The sequence below is a fragment of the Helianthus annuus genome, chromosome 3, assembly GCF_002127325.2.
Source record: "Helianthus annuus cultivar XRQ/B chromosome 3, HanXRQr2.0-SUNRISE, whole genome shotgun sequence".
NCBI classification, from domain to species: domain Eukaryota; kingdom Viridiplantae; phylum Streptophyta; class Magnoliopsida; order Asterales; family Asteraceae; genus Helianthus; species Helianthus annuus.
The window spans coordinates 16719992-16726853 of record NC_035435.2 but is presented as its reverse complement, the minus strand read 5'-3'; positions in this window follow the sequence as shown (position 1 = coordinate 16726853).

Here is a 6862-nt window from a genome sequence, read left to right as displayed (position 1 = left end):
CCGTGTCCAGAGAAAATCCTGACACATTTTGTCCGTATTCTGACAGAATCAGCAGAGAATCTTCTGAGTGGACACGGGGGCGTGTTGACCGGGCACGACCCCGTGTTGGCAGGCTGTTTTATGGAGTTTTGTCTTTACTAAGGAGCTAATCTATATCGGGTGGCTCTTGACTTGTTGGAACAACCCCAAAGTGCCTAAGATACCTTAATTGTCCTATACTAAGGCGAGAACGCAAGAGGTTGTCGGTGAGGGTAATTCCTATTTTCATTCTAGGTGGACAAGTCCAACCCTTTCCCGGGCTCTCGTTAAAGAAGGTGTATGCCGAATCGCTCAGGTCTATGTATGCATCGAACGAAGTCGATGGGGAGTCCTTCACGGCACAATCGGCACAGGGACGACTATCGTCCGCGTCTTTTCTAGGTAAGAAGGTATTTTCGGGAGCAACGAGGTTGTCGGAATGCGGTTCCAACATTTCCTCATGGTCATCGTCTTGGGATGGATCTAAAAAATCCTTCCTAAGTTCTTTTGACCAATTGAGAAGTAGTTCTTCTAGTTGAAATAACTCGTCAAGGAGCATTTCTCCTAGAATATCTGGTTGGGCGCATTCGAGGGAGAAATAGTGCTTATTTTTACTTTCGCCCCTTTTAAGGTTACAAGGAATCGGTGGGTCTATATAGTGGGGCCTATAAGTGAGGAAAAAACATTTTAATTCCTCATGTTCGCCTCCACATATTCGACACCACAAACCATAAGAGTGCCGAAAGTAAAAAGAATTACTATCACTCATGTTTGTGTCAGAAATTACCAACCGCCGGGATCTAACGGTTCTGTTTTCAGCAACTGAATCTTGGGCACGGGGGCGTGTTGAGTGGACACGGCCCCGTGTTCAGCCTACTGTCTGACTTAAAACAGGATTGCCAGTTCCAATGATTGAGCACGGGGCGTGTTCAGCGGGCACGGCCCCGTGTTGAGCTCTGCAGAAGCTAAAAACTAAGAAAAAAATCCTAAAAAGTTAAAGAAAAATAAAAATATGATTAGGCCGTTGATTCCTAACTTTCTTAAAATCCTTGTGTCCCCGGCAACGGCGCCAAAAACTTGATGCGTGTGTAGTGTAATATTATTTTGATGAGTATTTAAGCCCTTTTTACACTTTTAGCCAAGTTTTAAATTTATAAAACACGATATTTACTAACACTAAACACACATATGGGCAAGTGCACCCATCGTGGACGTAGTATAGTGTTGGTAAGATACCGAGGTCGTCCAAGGACACAAGAGCTTTTAGTACCGGTTTATCCTCAACGTCTAATCAAATCAAAAAGGTTAGAAAAATGTTTTAAACTAAGAAAAATAAAAACTAACTAAATGCTGAAAATAAAAATAAAATAAAAACAGATAGACAAGATGAATCACTTGGATCCGACACGTGTATTAGTATAACCTTTGATTATTTTCGCACTTTTGCACTTGTTTAAGAGATTATCTTAGTTATTGTAGTAGGCCCCTCTTTTGAAGGCGACGTTACCCTCAACCCAGTAGTTTGAGTCAGCAAGGATACAATCCTAAAGGGTCGGATTATTGAAAGATAATGAATTAAGTTATTAATGCAAATTGTGGTAGGCCCCGCTTTTGGCGGTGACGTTACCCTCGGCTAAGTAGTCTGAGTCAGCAGGGATACAGTCCTAAATAGCCGGGTTATAGTATTAATAGTAGTTAACTTATGAGGGGGTCAAAGAGTTTGGATCCCCGCCATCCAATACCTATGGGCATTGAAGGAGATCCTACTAAATTTGACCCAGGTCCCAAGCAGGACATCTAAACGCTGAACAAGGGCAAGACCCTTACCAAACCGTTCCCTTAACCCCCGACCAGGTAGCCAACATACCTCCATATAGACCGTGGAGATATGAATGGTGAAAATCTTTTATTTTATATAGACAGTAAAATAATGCCAAGACACCACGGACAAACGATAAGGAAAGATCACCTTCAACATAAGTAACTAGTTATTAAAGTCATTAATACAAAACCAAATAAAAAGTGCAAAAGATTAAAAATAAAAAGTATTATACTAAACACTTGTCTTCACCAAGTGATGTAAGAGACTTAGGCAAACATGGCCTTGATTGTCAAGAACTCTTACGATCAATCTTGGATCCCGAGACGACTCACACACTCTACGTTGGACAATGGATGATGGTGTTATGGTGGTGGTGGGTGGTGGATGAGGTGTGAGAGAGGTGGTGTGCCAAGGGATGAGAGAAAATGAAGCCAAGCTCCTCTATTTATAGGCTGAACAGAAGGCTGGACACGGCCCCGTGTCCGCTGGACACGGCCCCGTGTCCGTCTGACATTCTCTCACTTCATTAATTGTAATTGCGAATTACAATTAATGCGCCTGCTGTACTTTCACCACGCCCCCGTGCCCGCTGGACACGGCCCCGTGGTGGGCAATGGAAGCTTCTACTGGTTTGTCTTTTCTGCTGCTTCCTGGGCACGCCCCCGTGTTCGCTGGACACGGGGCGTGTTCAGACTCTGTTTCTTCTTCTTTGCCTTGGGAGGTGCCGTTGAGGGTCCGGACAGTCTACTTTTGTTCCTTTTCTTGTATTTATGCTAGAATTAGTTGTCTTTTTGCTTCTTTTGTGATTTTGAGCTCATTTAATCCTGAAAATGCAAAAGGAAGACAAAAACATTATTTTTCCAACATTAGTACTCAAAAAGGGTTAGTTTTATGCCTTAATTGATGTGATTTATATGTTGCATTTTACACACATCAACAATAGTTTACATTTGTTTCGTATTCGTAAATTGTCGAACGATGTTAAAAGTTATGACTTTACGAAATGGTTATGTGTAGTTATGCATTGTCGTGATTAGGTTTTACTTGTGTTGATTACAAAGTGCATTTTTATCCGTTTTTCGAAACGTTGATAGTTATTGGCACCTAAGTCACGGTACACTAAATCCGCTAATCGTATGCAATTGAGTTGAATCTAAAATTTGTAGAAACCCTAGGTTGGCAATTACCGAAACCGGGTGTGGAACTTGTTTCTAGTTTCTTGTTTCAATCATTTAGTAATTTAGTTTGCAATCTTAGTTAATCAACAGTAGTTTTAAATAATATCAATTTGTCGGCTTAGTCCGACTCCTTTTCAAAACCTAACAAACAAATAAAAATAAGCAAGCTTCATAACCAGTTTGTACATTTTTGTAAATAGTCTAACTAGTCGAACAGGTCATGCGATACTGACCACATGCTCTTCGTGGATTCGATACCCGACTTACCCTAGCTACCTAGGTTTAATTAGGTTTTTGACTGATCGGGACGACACGGTCTTTCAAAATATGGCCGTCGGCGATGGGCCTCCGTTTGCTGAGTCGCGAAATCTTGTTTCTTGTTGATCTTTGACGAGTTATAACGTTTTGTTTGACCATTTTTCGGGGGTTACGAACCTTGGGAGGTAAAAACACCTCCTTGGAACCATTCTTGATCATCCAATTCATCCCTAATCAATCCTAACACATCCACTAACACCATCTTCATCCTAACCCTAATCAAATCACCATCTCCATCATTCCATCATCCTCTTCCACCTTCATCTTCAAACCCTAACTTCCACCTCTCCTTAGGACTTGAAGATTATGGTTCGGGGTTCGTGTTCATCTTCCGGTGATCGTGCTTCTTCGACTATGAACGGCTAGTCTCCTCGGTTTCACCCCGGTATAGGTAGTTGTTTAATTTAGGGTTTCGAATTGTTTCTTGCTTCAACTTTGTGACAAATTGTGTTTGATTTTTGAAACCATTGACAATAGTTTACATTTGTTTCGTATTCATAAATTGTCGAACGATGTTAAAAGTTTTGACTTTACGAAATGGTTATGTGTAGTTATGCATTGTCGTGGTTAGGTTTTACTTGTGTTGATTACAAAGTGCATTCTTGTCCGTTTTTCGAAACGTTGATAGTTATTGGCACCTAAGTCACGGTACACTAAATCCGCTAATCGTATGCAATTGAGTTGAATCTAAAATTTGTAGAAACCCTAGGTTGGCAATTACCGAAACCGGGTGTGGAACTTGTTTCTAGTTTCTTGTTTCAATCATTTAGTAATTTAGTTTGCAATCTTAGTTAATCAATAGTAGTTTTAAATAATATCAATTTGTCGGCTTAGTCCGACTCCTTTTCAAAACCTAACAAACAAATAAAAATAAGCAAGCTTCATAACCAATTTGTACATTTTTGTGAATAGTCTAACTAGTCGAACAGGTCATGCGATACTGACGACATGCTCTTCGTGGATTCGATACCCGACTTACCCTAGCTACCTAGGTTTAATTGGGTTTTTGACTGATCGGGACGACACGGTCTTTCAAGCGCCAACACAAAACAAAAAAAATTTGAAACCTTACATGCTGGCATCACGCGAAGAACAAGAGACCTTCCCCGTCGTGCGGCGCGATGGGGTTAGCTGGCGAAATTGTTTGTTTATTGGCTAGGGTTTGGTATTTAATCAACAAGAACCATTATCATTAAAGTACTTATGAACCGAGAAACTCTAAGGCGACTTTTGGAGCAGTTTTTGCATCTTACGGAGTGTTTAAGCTTACGGGAATCATACGGTTTAAGCTTAGAGCGTGGAAGTGAAGATTGTTCGGGTTTTATCTCCCGATTTTCTTTAATTTCATGTTTTCAATATTTTCCGATGAATTCTTGTTGTAAACTTGATTTGTTTACTTTAGACAACATGTTTCTTGGCTAAAACCCTTGTAGCTACCTAGGCAAGATGATAGTTTGATTAAAGTTTGGATCTTTTAACGGTTATTATTGTTTGATTATGGATTGATTTATGAAAGTAAAGTATTCTAGAATTTCTTAATTGGTGCGTATGCGTATTCACTTTTGGTTGTTGATTATTTACTGTTTCACATAGATTTTGGTGAATGTCTTTCACATAATAAATTTGTGTTGATTATCCTTGCGGGTTCGGGTGATCTTTAGGTAAATCGGCCGATAACCTTAGAAACAGTAATTAAAATACAATTAGAATTAAATATTCTACTTAACTTGTCGCTGAGAGGCTCGAGTTAGTTATTAGGTCTCAGTGCAATATATAGCTAAGATAGATTTTGAGAGAAGTCGGTTTTAGTTCCCTAATTGCATTTGTGTCTAGTAAACCAAGTCAGAACCTAGAATTGCCTTAGGTTGTCGCGCTGAGAGGTAGATAATTGTATTAGGCACTTTTAGAGTCGTTAGAGAACTGAGAGGAAGTCTAACAGTCGGTATTCATAACAGCCTTGTAGGGTTTCCTAGGTTTCTTCCTGAGAAGGGTCGGGAAGTCTTAGCATTGAAATACCTTAAGGTTTAGTATTTTACGATCCCGGCTCCATACAACAATAATACCGTTAGAAGTCCATTCCTAGTTAAACTGGATTCAAGTCTAGGTAATCGTTAAACTCATCTGAATCAAACCTTAGTCTTCGTTTGTGTCTTAGTCTAAATTTCGTTTTAATTACAATTTTAGAATTTTAGTAACCCCCCCCCCCTTTAAAACACAACAATTGTTAAATCGTGTCAGGGTCTAGTCAAAATAGAGTCGTTAACGTAAGTAATTAGAGTCCTTGTGGGTTCGACATCCGGACTTACTTTTCTTTGCTATAGTCGACCGGTTCACTTGCCGGTGAGTAGTTTAGTCAAGTTAGAGAGTCTAGATTTTTATTACTTGAGTCTTAATTTAGGAATATTTTAGTTTATTTAGTTGAACTACTTTTTCCACATCAAGTTTTTGGCGCCGATGCCGGGGACTCTTGGCAATTGCGTTAACTGCTTAGTTTAGTTTTCAACTGATATCGTTACGTGCTTTTTGTGTGTTTGTGAGTCGTAGGAGTCCAAGTAATTTTAGTGTCTTTTTCGTATTTTTCGAGTCTTTTGTTGGAGTTGTCTTACTTGTTTGTTCTCAGTTTTGCAGTTCATGCCCCACACTCGTTCGCAGGGACCAGTGAAGCCGCCAATTGACATGTCTTCCTTCCCCACACCAAATTTTCAGGTTCGAAAATCTTCAACTTCATCTTCAGCCTCTTCTGACTCTACACTTCAATCTAAACCACCGAACTACGACTTCACCCCGAAGTCATCACCCCACAATTCCCCACCACCCTCTCGTCACCCTAGTTCACCACCAGTTCACCAAATGGCTCATAACCAAACTGTCCACCAACGCTCCACTGTGGGTTTTACTGCAAACTCACCCATCACCCTTCCTGAAATCACAAATGATAAGTCCTGGCAAATTCCTTCATACATCATGACTGCCATCAACAACTCATGTCAGTTCCATGGTCGTGATGATGAGGATGCGCCAGCACATATCAACCGTCTCACCCGTTTGTGTAGCACCTTCGGCATCGAAGGTTAATCTTGATGCCCGCTATCTCCAAGTCTTCCCCTTTCACTTGCTGGCCGCGCAGCCACATGGCTCGATTCGCAGCCAGCAGGTACTTACACTACTTGGGCTGGACTTAGGGATGCCTTCCTTTCTAAGTATTTCCCACCCTGCGAAGGCCTCTCGCCTTCGAGATCAGATCAATTCCTTCAGAATGGAACCTGATGAACCATATCACTTAGCATGGGAGAGGTTTCAAACTTTACTTTCACGTTGTTCCCAGCATGGACTGTCGGATTGGGCTTTTGTAGAAAAATTTTACAATGGTCTTACCCCTGAGTGCAAGGCCCGATTCGACACATCTGCAGGAGGCCACTTAATGGGAAAGAAAATTGTGGCTGACTGTAATGATCTCTTTGAGAGCTTCGCTCATGCTGATATAGATCATAGTGCTACCAGCAGGAATTCCAATCCTGTGATTACT